This window comes from Stenella coeruleoalba (assembly GCF_951394435.1).
Source record: "Stenella coeruleoalba genome assembly, chromosome: 10".
Classification (NCBI taxonomy): domain Eukaryota; kingdom Metazoa; phylum Chordata; class Mammalia; order Artiodactyla; family Delphinidae; genus Stenella; species Stenella coeruleoalba.
In genome coordinates, this window is record NC_137156.1 from 71,381,744 (window position 1) to 71,395,953 (window position 14,210).

Genomic DNA, 14,210 nt, shown 5'->3' on the forward strand with positions numbered 1-14,210 from the left:
CGTATGTGTACAGACAGTCGTGTTACAATTCTCATTTTGCAAAGTTTATGCAAAAACCAAGCACCTAGGTTCAGAGTTTCCTAAAGGAGTCCCATCTGAAGTAGGTGCTTTACGCCAAAACGTCACGAAGATTTATGTGCTTTCATTTGTGCATTAAATTGAGGACAGGTGGGAGAATGCTCAAGCCTGAGAAAAACTGATAGCTCATTTCTCCCTTAGAGGAGAGAGATGGCTGTTAGGACTACTGCTGGTTCAGATACGATAGATACAGACTCTGTTTTTTTATAAAAAAAAAGGGGGGGGGAGGGAGGGCTTGTGTTTGAAAAGCAATATTTCAGCAGTCAAATCATTACCACTGCAATCATGTTTCTCACAAATGGAAACCCTGGACTGAGATCCCAAGGTGAGTCCTGCCCCCAATTCAAACAGAGCAGGCAATACCCTACCCGAACAGCCAGGAAAATGGCCCAGCCTCCGTTCAAGCTCACAGAGAAAGAGTCTCTGGAATTGAGGGAAATGGCGTCCTCGACACATTCCACTTTAATGGCTTGCAACAGGGTCGGTTACACATATGTAACCACTCATTTTTTAATTTGATTCTTGTTTCAAACACCTTTTCAGGACCCAATACATCTAAAAAACGTCGTCACTTGATAGGTCGCTACTCTATGCCTGGCCTTGAAACCAGCGATTCGATGTGCTGAGTATTCACCTGGATTTGAAATAGTGTGAATTTGCATTTCAGAATAAAAATACTATGTGGCAAACACAGGCAAGCCAGATTTTTCACAAAGAGAAATGAGAGCTGCACTTGGAAATCCTGGTGGTCAGCCTCCCCTGGGAGGGACACTGCTTGTCCCTGGGGTGACCTGGAGGCATATTGGGTAAATCAAAATTATTTGGTACACTCAATCCCTTTGAGGTTCAAGCTGAGCTTCTGAATCAAATATTTATCAAACCATTGACTTGCTTCTGAAGCAGGAATTTTCTATTTGGAAACCAGAGCTGTGTTCACACTGCGGGGCAAAGGACATACAATTAGTCTCTGTTTCTGTGTGACTTCATTCAGTTACATGGATACAAATGAAATTTGAAACCTCCTAATGATTTCTGATTTTTTTCTTGTGTAGGCAATTACTACAATTCTAGTGATCTGTCATTTTAGACGACCACTAAATATAATCACCAGATAGTAAGAAATGCTCAACAAGCAATAGGGAAAGCGTTCAGATAAAATACCCTATAACTCCCAGACATTTTTCTCTCACTGTATTTAGCAGCTCAGCTTGTGATATGTATGTGTTCATGGGGTGATAACTATGACTGTTAAAGGCAGGTAGATAAAGGAAGACATTTGGAGATATATGGTGTTAATAGTTCAGTAAGATAAATGCTTGTCTTTTAAAGCTGAATTCCAGAAGAAATTGCAGTGAAAGAACTGACACATCTTTTTCTATGCCAGAAAAACATACTATCTTGCACCTAGATTGAAGACTGGTGTATGATATGCTGAACAATATTGGGATGACACTATTTAATTTCTAAAATATGTACATTTTTTTCTTGTATCACTTTTTAGCAAAAAAAATGTGGGGCTCTGGGGAGTTTTGGGGTTTTTAAAATTTTTATTGAAATATAGTTGATTTACAATGTGTTAGTTTTAGGTATACAGCAAAGTGACTCAACTATACATATATATATATATGTAAGATTATATATATTCTTTTTTTACATTCTCTTCCATTACAGGTTATTATAAGATATTGAGTATAGTTCCCTGTGCTATACAGTAGGTCCTTGTTGGTTATCTATTTTGTCAATATATATAGTAGTGTGTATATTTTAATCCCCAACTCCTAATTTATCCCTTCCCCCCACCCTTTGGTAACCATAAGTTTGTTTTCTATGTCTGTGAGTCTATTTCTGCTTTGTAAATAAGTTCATTTGTATCCTTTCTTTAGATTCCAAATATAAGTGATATCCCATGATATTTGTCTTTCTCTGTCTGGCTATTTCACTTAGTATGATCATCTCTAGGTCCATCCATGTTGCTGCAAATGGCATTACTTCATTCTTTTTTATGGCTGAGTAGTATTTCATTGTATATATGTACCACATCTTCTTTATCCATTCATCTGTCGATGGACATTTAGGTTGTTTCCATGTTTTGGCTATCATAAATAGTGCTGCTATGAACATTGGGGTGCGTGTATCTTTTCAAATTATGGTTTTCTCCAGATATATGCCCAGAAGTGGGATTGCTGGATCATATGGTAATTCTATTTTTACTTTTTTAAGGAACCTCCATACTGTTCTCCCTAGTGGCTGTACCAATTTACATTCCCACCAACAGTGTAGGAGGCTTCCTTTTTCTCCACACCCTCTCGAGCACTTATTGTTTGTGGGCTTTTTTTTTTTTTTTTTTTAAATTTTTGGCTGTGTTGGGTCTTTATTGCTGTGTGGGGGCTTTCTCTAGTTGCGGCGAGCGGGGGTTACTCTTTATTGAGGTGCGAGGGCTTCTCATTGCGGTGGCTTCTGTTGTTGCAGAGCACAGGCTCTAGGCGCACGGGCTTCAATAGTTGTGGCTTGTGGGCTCTAGAGCTCAGGCTCAGCAGCTGCGGTGCTCGGACTGAGTTGCTCCGTGGCATTTGGTATCCTCCCGGACCAGGGCTTGAACCCCTGTCCCCTGAATTGGCAGGCGGATTTTCAACCACTGTGCCACCAGGGAAGCCCTGTGTGTAGACTTTTAGACGTTGGCCATTCTGACAGGTGTGAGGTGATACTTCACTGCAGTTTTGATTTGCATTTCTCTAATATTCAGTAACGTTTAGCATCTTTCATGTGCCTTTTGGCTATCTGTATGTCTTCTTTGGAGAAATGGCTTTTTAGATCTTCTCCCCATTTTTTGATTGGGTTATTTGTTTTTTTTGTTATTGAGCTGCATGAGTTGTTTGTATATTTTGGAGATTAATCCTTTGTCAGTAGCTTAGTTTGCAAATATTTTCTCCCATTCTGAGGGTTGTCTTTTCATCTTGTTTATGGTTTCCTTTGCTGTGCAAAAGCTTTTAAGTTTCATTAGATCCCATTTGTTTATTTTTGTTTCTATTTTCATTGCTCTAGGAGGTGGACCCCACAAGATATTGCTGCAATTTATGTCAGAGAGTGTTCTGCCTATGATTTCCTCTAAGAGTTTTATAGTATCCGGCCTTACATTTAGGACATTTAATGCATTTTGAGTTTATTACATTTAATGCATTTTGAGTTTATTTTTGTGTATGGTGTTAGAGAATGTTCTACTTTCATTCTTTTATATGTAGCTGTCCAGTTTTCCCAGTGCCACATATTGGATAGACTTTTCTCCATTGTATATTCTTGCCTCCTTTGTCATAGATTAATTGACCATATGTGTGTGGGTTTATTTCTGGGCTTTCTATCCTGTTCCATTGATCTATATTTCTGTTTTTGTGCCAGTACCATACTGTTTTGATTATTGTAACTTTGTAGTATAGTCTGAAGTCAGGGCGCCTGATTGCTCCAGCTCCATTTTTTTCCCTCAAGATTGCTTTGGCTATTCAGTGTCTTTTGTGTTTCCATGCAAAATTTAAAATTTCACTGCTTGTTGAAACTATTCCAAGGTATTTTATAATTTAAGAATAAAGAAACAAATTCTAGTCTTTATGGTTTAAAAAGCATGCCTTGAAAGAGAGCCCTACCTTAAATTTGCAGTTTTTCATAACAACGGATCTTAACCATTTTTGAGATACACAACCCAAGCATACAAATAAGTTGCTTACAATGTCAGTGAATCCACAGACTGTCTAATGCCCATTCCCAGGTGCTGTACAGGGTTGTGGAGTCAGATTACCATCCCCAGCTCTGTGCTTGGCACTTTCATCGACTGTCTCTCACTTGATCCAAATAACAGTCCTCAGAGGTTCCTATCCCTCTGTCCAGGTCATGCTCACCTCAAGCCAGGGTCTCTGGCCAGGCCTGAGAACCCAGATCTGACCACTGCCAACTCATACAGAAGGTCTTACTTTCTTTACTTCCTCCACCCTGATCTGGGTCTCTAGAAACAACTTCCCAGGTAGGATCATAGTTGAGGTTACACTATGTCTTCCTTGGTAGTCTGATTGGGCAGAGTGTGAAATACATTTTTCCAGGAAAAATGGCCAGGGTTGTTTGGGTTCCCAGTCTATATCCTCACAAAGTCTGGTGGGTGGAGAGTGCTAGCACTTAACCTCCGTGCATCACAAGGTCTCCATGAGAAAATTCACTGTGGCTTCTTTGGAGTGAATTTCTCCTTGTCACAACAATACCAGAAACATGCTGTCCCAAACCTCTGGCACAAATGACTCCCCTATTTCCCAGTCTTTGGCAATGAACCCCACCATGACTTAAAATAATAGAAACAAGAGCTAATTGTCAGCACTGGCTTTCTACCAGGCACTTAATACATAGTGATTTATTTAATCCATATAACAATCCTATTAGGTAGGTACTATAATTCTACACTTTTCATCATTGAGGAACCTGGGACACAGAAGTGTTTTTTTAGTTTGCTTGTGATCACAGCCAGTAAAGGTTGGAACCAGGACTCAAATCCCAGCTCTGAGTCCAAGCTCTTACCACTTGACTCCACTTAGCAATGAAAAAAGAAATGCACACACTTACAATCAAAAAAATGTACATATGTTGGGGGTCTTGACCAACATTTTAAATTTCTTTTACTGATGTCAGTGTGCAGTCAAGGTGGTTGGGAATACCCCATTCAGTTAATGGGATGTGGAGTTTGAGAAGGCAGCTATAAGGTGTAGAAGTGAGGCAAGCTGTGAACTCAGCCCTGAAGGAAAACCATAGAAGGTCAACTTCTCCTTTTTGTCCACCACCAACATGGCAAGGTATTGTGGAGTCACAGAAGGAGGAAGGTCTGGGTAGAAGTGAAGGTGTAGTTCCAGGGGGTAAGGAATAAGAAGACAAAAGGGAAACACCATGTGATTCCACTCAGCTGAAGCCAGTGTCCAGAGTGGCTCACAACCAGTGGGGGACATAAGTTGGAGATTGTTCCTTTGTACATACTCATGACCTCTTGTTATTCTACCTGCATGCCTGTGTGTGACCATGTACAGTAAAGCTTACATCAGGGAGGCTTAGTTCTAAAGTCACAAGGCAAAACTTGACAAGACTTGACCTTTCCCTGTACATCCTGAAACTCTCTGTGAAGTATACATAGACGTACCTCTGTCAGTGAGGGAAATGCAGCCAATCTGTCCACCAGTAAGGAAAGAAATGTCCGTTCCTTCAATGGGGCACCCCAGCAAGTAGTTTATTTGAATTTAAGGGCCATGTTGTTCAAACGATACAGATTTTTAAATAGCAGAATTGCCCTATTTTTAAATAGGCAGATGCTTGTGCTAGGAGATACACTAGCGAACCAGGACAGAAAAAGGAAACACCAGATTCCTATTTCCCAACTCGTGACCATCCTAGGCATAACCCAATTGAAGGAAATGATGTCCAGAATTGATCTGGGTGGTCACGGTTCGATTTGACTAAGCTGAGCATGTACAAGGGGGATCCCACTGCTATTCTCATAGGCAAGGCTGGTGCTTTGTTGTTACACATTGGCGTTCTGGACTGGCCAGTGAAAGTTCTAGCTGGTCAGTGCCCAAAGTGCCTTGCTGTACCAGTTTAGAGTTTTGACTGTCACTCTCTCTGAATACACATGTGAACCTGTGCGTGCACACACGCCTACCCATGCTTATCTCTCCATCACAGCAGCATCGGTATTATGTCTGGACTCCTTAGCTTTAAGGGTGTGTTTTATGTATCTTCCAAAGCCTGGCTCAGATGCTACCTCCTCTGGGCAGCCTTCCTTGCTTCTCTACAACTGGGCAGGATCTCTCCTTCCTTTTACTTCTTTTGCCATTTCTTCCACTCTGCCTTTTAGTACAGTGATTGGAGGTCTGACGTCCCATGTAGGACGTGAGCTCATGGATCCTTAGTGACCCCCTTTTCAAGAACATTAGAAGATTGCCTTTACAGAGTAAGTGTTCAGCAAATCTTTCGTAGAAAATAAAATAACAAGTGAATGAATGAGCGATTTCATTTATGTGTATGAACCAGAGATCCATGAGAAAAAATAAGTGTGAAAACACTAGTTATATTAGCCTGAAATACATTACCTTTTGTGGGTTTAATGTGACCAACCATTGTTGTCTGTGTCCCCCAGTCTCTCCTTTCTATCTCCTAATTCCAGCTGCCACTATGACAAAGGTAGAATAGAAAACCACTGAATGACAAAGGAATTATGAAACTTGGAATTTGGAATCTATCCTGGTAGAGATGGGAGGTGTTGAGTCAAGACAGCTTCTACCTATTAGTTTTTCCCTTAATAGAAAAGACTGTACAGAAGGCCTCCCTCTCTCTCTCCTTCTGCCTCTCTCTGTCTGCCTCTCTCTGTCTGTCTCTCTCTCTCTCTCTGCCTGCTTACTCACCATCTGTTTTCTCCCTGATTTACAAATTACCCTAATGTCCTACCAGGAAGTATCTTCACCCCATGGCCCCATCATGGTACGCAGAAGTGAGTGAAATTCCAGTACCACCTTCTTCCGTGGAAGTCAACGTCTGCAAGAGCCAGCCCCACCTTTCTCAGATCCAACATAGACAGGGCAGGTCTGTCTCCTGGGTCCTTGAACCTTGGTCTCAGAACTCAAGGGCGGGAGGTCAAGACCCAGGCTAGCAGCCCTGTTCGAGCAGGCTGACCTGGCTGTGGCTTTGCTTCCATTCCTGCTCGCATCTTCCTGGCCCTCCCACCAGCCCTTGGTGCCTGCCCACCTTTACAGCTTCTCAGTCTTCTCTCTGTGAGTCCCCAGGAGCCTCCAAATAAATTCCCCAAGGTTTCAATTAGCCCAAACCAGTTTACGTTGCTAGCAACCAATACTTCTAACCAAGAGGCTTCAGGAAGAAATGTTCTGTACATGCTCGGATTCCACATGCACTGAGATAGTTTCAACCACTGCATACAGAGCGTGGAGCTGATAACTAATCTTGTCAGTGGCAGAAAACAGGTGATGGGTCGTGCCTTTTAGGAAAACTTGCCCTCCTGCCAGCCTGGATCTAGTTGCCCCTCAACATCACCTGCCTGTTTTGTGGGATGTCTCCTTGCAAACAGTTTAAAAAGATGACTCAAATGAAAATATCCCCCTGTGCACCCCCCCCAACACACACACAGCAGCTACTTCTGCTGTTGTATCAAAAATGAAAGTTTTTTGCGTCATCCTGTCGTGTACCAATCCATTCACCAAAGGTAATGAGTTTGTTTTCTTTTTTTTTTTTTTTTTTTTTTTTGCTGTACACGGGCCTCTCACTATTGTAGCCTCGCCCGTTGCGGAGCACAGGCTCCGGACGCGCAGGCTCCGGACGCGCAGGCAAAGCGGCCATGGCTCACGGGCCCAGCCGCTCCGCGGCATGTGGGATCCCCCCGGACCGGGGCACGAACCCGCGTCCCCTGCATCGGCAGGCGGACTCTCAACCACTGCGCCACCAGGGAAGCCCATGAGTTTGTTTTCTTAATGAACTGACTCTCTCACTAGATCCCCTTGGGAAAGCCCCATTACTATTACTTAACTACCTTTAGGGGGATATTGAAAATGACTCCGTTCAATTGGATCTAACTGGTTAAAGTAGCCAAATCAAAGCTTCAGAGTTCCAACCCAAATATTTCTTTTTTAGTTCTTATACACATAATTACATATGATTTACAGTGACGCACAAAATTTCCGGAAATAAAAGCAGGAATCTTTGTTCAAAATTTTATCCAATCCAGAAAAAATATACCCAGGCAACAGAAGACAGATGTCATGATCATGGGACACGTGAGGCTGGAAAATGTTTGCTGAATGCATCTTCACTACCCCCTGAAATCCCATAAAGGCAGGAAAGGAAGATCTTGGCGGTATCCAGGGGAAAACTGAAGTTCTCAGAAGCTCTGAAACCTTTTGTGTTGCTCTGAAAACTTCCCTGCAAGTGATCCAGTGGTTAGAAACATTTCCCTACAGCATGAAGCTACCGGTGGAAGAGCAAGCTCAGAGGGAGGGGTGTGTGCGTGAGGGTGGCAGGGAGAGGACCAAATGATGCGGGGTCTTAGAGAAGCACTCATGGTAAACGACTCAGTGGAAAACGTACTAGAGCTATGCGGTGAAACTCCAGTGGCCACATCAATGTCCAGACGCCGGGGGATTTGCAGCTCAGGCCCTGGCCTCTAGGGAAGGTGGGAAGGTATCATGTTGACTCATGAGGGAAGGTTAAGCAACCAACTATTAAACTGCTTATCTGAGCTGAACTTGTGAACTACAGAGGTTTCCCTATCCTGGGTAATAATTAGCTGTGCACAATTATCAGCTCTAAATAATAGCCGTTGTTGAAAGGAAACTGGGCCAAAACACCGATTGGGGTTTTGCAAGGATTTATCGGCGAAATCAAGTGCATGTAGTTGACCCTGGGCCTCCTCTTCCCCATCATCCCCCTCTCAAAAAGTAAAGGAGATGCCCCTCCCACCACAGACAGACAGACTGGCTTCTTTGGGTCGTGTGCGACCCCCGCTCTAGAAGGGGATGTTCATACCCCATCTCCCAATCTACGTAGACAGATGAGAGGTCTCTGTCTTTGATGCAGGGCCTGTTCTTGGGTCCTTGCATGTCTCTTCAGTCACTTCACACCTCTCTTCCTCTCACACCTGTGGTACACCTGTTGCTCAGCCTTTAGTCACTCTCTAGACCTTTCTCCCTTTCCCACCTCAGCATCTTTGTGTTTGCTGTTCCTCTGCCTGGAATGTTCTCTCTCATGACCAGCTTCACTCTTAGTGCTCCATTTAAATGGCAACCTCCACAGAGAAGACCTCCCTGGAGACTGCCTTGAGTAGTGCCCACCTTGCCATCTTCTAGAGTAGGGTCAGCAAATCATGGCCTGAGGGTCAAATCTGGTGGGCCACCTGCTTTTGTAAACAAAGTTTTATTGGAACACAGCCATGCCTATTATACATAGTCTGTGGTTGCTTTCACCCGACAGTGGCAGAGCTGAGTGGTTGCGACAGAGACCATATGGCCTCCAAAGTCAAAAATATTTACTCCCTGGCCCTTTACAGGAGAAGTTTGCTGCCCCCTATTCCATAGATTGGACACATTCTATAATTATTTTTCTCTACTACTCATTTATTATTATTTTCACTCAAAGCTGTAAGTCCAGCTACTCAGGATCGTGTCTGTTTTATCCCCAGCACCCGGCACGTTGCCTGGCACAAAGATGATATACAACGCTCAAACTAAGCAGGGATTACTACTCCTGTCTTTGAGATGGAAATGTTGAGGGTGAAAGAGAGGAAATGTATCCTGCACTGGAGTGGTTTCACTGGAAGTGGCTAGTGTCCTTTTACTTTAGTTTTCTTTATGGCCCTTTTCTATATTGGTTGGTTTAGAGTCTGTTCCCCCAAGTAGAACATGAGCCCCAAGAGGCCAGTTGCCATTTTTTTCCTGTCTTGATCACCATGGTGTCAACAGCACCCTGAGCAATGCCTGCCACTTAATGAGAGTTCAAGGAAATGTGTTGAGTGACTGAGTGAATGGATATCCTTGGCCTTAGAGGAGGTGTTTCTGACTCTGCCCCAGAGCTGGAGGAATAGTGATGTGCATACTGAACATGGCTACAGTCATAAGGAAGCAACATGCGTATTATTTCTCAAAACCATGTGGCCATATTCCAATTATTCTCATCAATGGAGGGCTGCCCTTGCTCTGGAAATCCTGAATGCAGATGGTTCAGACCCCCATTCTGTTTGGATGGAAAACACCTCCTCTTATGTAGCTGTGACCAATGAACTTTCCCAGTGTGGGTTGGTTTCATTTTTACTAAATCAGTCAATTTTCCCTTTTAAAGGAGAGGAGAGGCAGTAGGCATGGTAGGGGGAAAATTACACACATTGTGAATCTCAGACCCAGGCTTGAACCTACCACTTATAGCTTATATAACCTGGGAATAAATCCAGTAATTTCCCCAAGCCTAAGTGTGCCCATTCATTAAAAAGCGACACAAATATCCACCTTCCTGGATTGTTCTGAGACCACCATGAGATAATGTGTGCCAGAATGTGTCGAGTGTGACACACTGTAGGTCCGTAAGGAGCTGTTTATATCATCATTAGCATCATCAATGATAATAACTTCAGAACAGAGCTGGTGTTCAAATAACTAGCAGGATATAGAACTAGTATAGAATAGTAATTAAGAGTGTGAACTTTGGAGCTAAACTACCAAAGCACAAATCCCAGTTCTGCCATTTACGAGCTATCTGACCTTAGGTAAGTTGTTATTGTTATTATTATTGTCAATAGTTTTACTCCTCAAAAATCCCTCCAGCCCCTGAGAGCTTTCTCTGCAAATTCCACACATAACCTCATAGCTGAAATGGGGATGGTACTGGGAATAAAATATGGGTCAGACTCTGATTAAATATCTCAGGACCTTTTCTCTAAACCATCCTCAGCCTGGAGTTGGTTCTCTACCACTTTCTGCACAACTGTTTTTTTCAATGATTGTTAGGAACATGACCAAAATATATGAAAAGAGCCTAAGTACAAAAGGAGCTTGAAGCATCAGCAGTTGGTCTGTGGAAGCATAGAGAAGGTAGTCAAAGGATACACACCTATTTTAAGGTGGCGGTGCCCCCACCAATCACTGACACAGACCCCACTCCCTCCCCAAGATTAAACCAGAAGTTAGAACCTGGCTGACCCTTACTTGAAAAGGGAGCATGAGGGAGCAGGCTTACATGGCTCTTCTTTGAATGGCTTCTTTCTTTCCATCCTTAAAGTCAAGGCCAGTGACTAGATTCTCTTAAGGAACAAAATCCAACGTTGAGACTCTTATCCAAGTTTTGACTCAGCCAGGGATAGACCTTCCATATTGGGTACTCACCTGTCTTTAATCAACCTCACCACTATAACCTTGGCCATAGCGAGCTGACCTTATGAATTTTTCTCCATTCTTTCGGGATCCACTTAAATCTTTTCAGCTTGAGTGACACTCTGGGCAAGTTTTCATGAATGGGATAGACGGGAAATGTGCCTGAAGCACATGCCTAATCAGAGTATGTGTTTTTCTCGTTCATGCTGCCATAAGCCTTTTTTATTAATATATTTCATCAGTATGAGGATTATTATTAGATATTACTGTTTCTAAACTTTATCCTAAGGATAAGGCAAGCAGGAATTTGCTTCCAAAGCAACTTGCTGTTTCTACCTTTTAATAATTGAAGGTTTTAGTATGGTGACTTATTCTTAAGCCTCTTGATAATCCTGGCAACTCTAGGTGTCAGAAAATGGAAGGCAACCCTCCTGCATTTTGCCATGTATCCAAGTCATAGCATTAATGGAGTCTAGCTAAAGTAAAGACCATTTCAAAACAGGAGAATAAGACGTGGGCAAACCAAGGATCCCACATAAATCCTTCTGTGGAACCAGGAAATGAGCATCTAGTTGAAAAATGTGCCTGTTTTTCTCTCTCCACACCCCTTCCTACCGTCTCAATGTTGCTTTAAGATTTAGCCCTAAATAACTGAAGCATGGGATAGAGCCACAAAATATAGGCAGCGAAAAATCTTTACTGGAGCGCCCGGGTCAAGCTAATCCCTTTAATGCTGACGAGGGCACCATTTTCGTCACCAACCCCTCACAGCCGGACAGAGATGGGGAGAGAGTGGGAATTGCAAGAGCAAATAAAGACCCCTCTTGGGTGTAAAAAAAAAAAAAAAAAAAAAAAAAATTCAGCAGCACCAGGCATTTCTGAAGCCCCAACCCCAGGCAGGCTGGGAGAGACAGTGTACATTTTTTAGATGGGGTACTGCTCTCATAGGCAGTCAGAGCATAGCTGTCTGTTGCCAGAAACCATTCATCAGACTCTGCAAAAAAGGCTGTCAGCTCAGCCTACAGGCCTCAAGCCAGCCTGTCAGGATCCAGGCTAACAGCCAGAGTGTCAGGGGCTGCGGCTGGTAGCCAACCAGAACTTTGATGTCGAAGGGTTGGCCAGCTCGTATGTGAGGGTGGCCGATGGGCTCTGAAACCGTATACTCTGCTCAGAGGTCACGAGTTCTGAGAGTGAGCTGGCTGTTAGAGTGTCTCTAATAGCGATGGTAGTAGACATTTTATATTGTTAAAAAAAAATTGTTCAAATTATTTCAATATTTGTTTTGATTTAAATTTCCATTACACATGCTTTTCATTATGCAACTCAATTAGTATATAAAAGATTTTTCTGTTTAAAATGTTTAAATGAACATAATTGTTCAATTTGGAAAGATTACAATGCTTTTATTTAATTAACACTGCAATAAATACGTTGCTCCTTAATGAACCCCATACTTTTAGGCCATTAACCATTCAATAAATTTGCAATATGGAAGGTTCTTTATGGAGAAGAAGATAAATAAAGCTATTTAAATGAATGTACAACAGCTATGATGCTAAGCGGCAAATTATAGCTTTTTGCTTCTCATCCACTAGAGTTGTACCTTGATTACAAACATATGCGTGTGTAATAAACAGCATACATTTCAATTACTATTTTGAACATGAGGTACGCTGGATGTTAAAGAAAAATTCTGTACCATTGGTGCCGGCTGTACTCCACGGCATCTTCTCAGTGAGAAGCTCTTTCAGAATTCATCCAAAGGCTTATCTGTCATTTGCCTTATCAATCCAGGCCTGGGACTTCCAGAACAAAAATAATCTACATCCAGCAGGCAGCCTCTCAGAACCAGCTGGTTCTACCGTTGATCATAAAATTAAAGTCAGTCCTCTCATGCAGTGCTCCCTGACACACAGGACCCTTCCCATGGCGACAGATCCCGACAGGTCTCAAAGCAGCCGAGGGCATGTCTGACAAGGTAAAGGGTTGCTGGGCCCTGCCCTCCCGTGCCTTCTCCCCGTCTTACACATCAACTACAGTAAAAAGAACAAACTTTCCATGTCTGTCACCCTCTGCCCTCATCTAAATACCTTCAGCTCCTTCTAACGCAAAGTCCTGCAAGGTTGGCCTACACAGCGGGTGCCGATTAGCCCAGATTTCAGACAAAGCCTCTTAGGCTTTGAGAGGTTAAGTGTTGGCATAAAGTCCCAGGGCCAAGATGAGAATTTAATTTTGTCTCTTATCCAATGCTCCTTATTAATATTGGTAGGTATATTGTTGATCATAGCAATAGCAAAAATAGCATATTAACACTGAAAATAAGGACTGCTATTGAGTGATTATCATGTAGCAGGGATTATTATGCTGCATTGTATAGATGAGGAACCTGAAGCTTAGAAGTGTAGGGTTCCTGGCCCAAGTTCACAGGAGCAAAATGGTGAAGTCAAGCCCCAGCTATCCAGCTCCTGCAAAGTTTCTCCCTTCAAATGGTACCTGGGAAGATTTCCCAAAGTCCATCCTTTGGCTTACTTAGTGTCCTTGCCTTTGCTCTCTTTCTTATTCTATTCCTGTGGTTTGGGCCTCTTACAGGATGTCCTAGAATGATCACATTGAGAACTCTTCTTTAACTGTCTTCTCCCCACACATCAGGAAAGAAGGCAGCCCTCAAACTGTGCAGTGGGAACCTCCCTTGGTATTCAGCTGGCCCCATGTGGCTCACAAGACAAAGAGCTTTCAGGAACAGAAGCCAAAGTCCATGTCTGTGGGGAGCAGACAGGCCTGTCTTATGCCCCCATCTCTGCTACTTCCTAACTATGTGACTTTGACCACATTACTTATCCTCTCTGTGTCTCATTTTCCTCAAATATAAAATGTGAAGCATAATTCCTATCTTCATACGGTTATCATGAGCTACAAATTAGATAAGGAAATTTATCTAAATTGGGTTAGTAGGTAGCATGCAGTAAATGCACAGTACCTAGCATATAATAAATGCTTAGTAAAGGACTTCAGGTTCCACATTACAGGTTTAGAGGAAATCTAAACAATCCAACTGATCAGCAAATATTTATTGAGCACCTATTATTTCTGGATACTTCTCCAGGCATTTGGGATAGACAGATGGAGTTTCTGCTCTGGTACTTACTTTGTGTGTAGGGGGGAGTAGGGGGATTGAGGAGGGAGACATAAACCAGTAGACAAAAATATATATAATATTTCAAGTTGTGACAAAAATAAGGAGAGATGAAAGAA

General features: G+C 42.6%; 1 long non-coding RNA gene across 1 annotated transcript in view; it reads left to right on the top strand.

Moving 5' to 3' along the window:
- LOC307193514 overlaps window positions 1–14,210 on the top strand; it is a 135,399-nt gene that overhangs the window by 13,671 nt on the left and 107,518 nt on the right. The window lies entirely within an intron of this gene.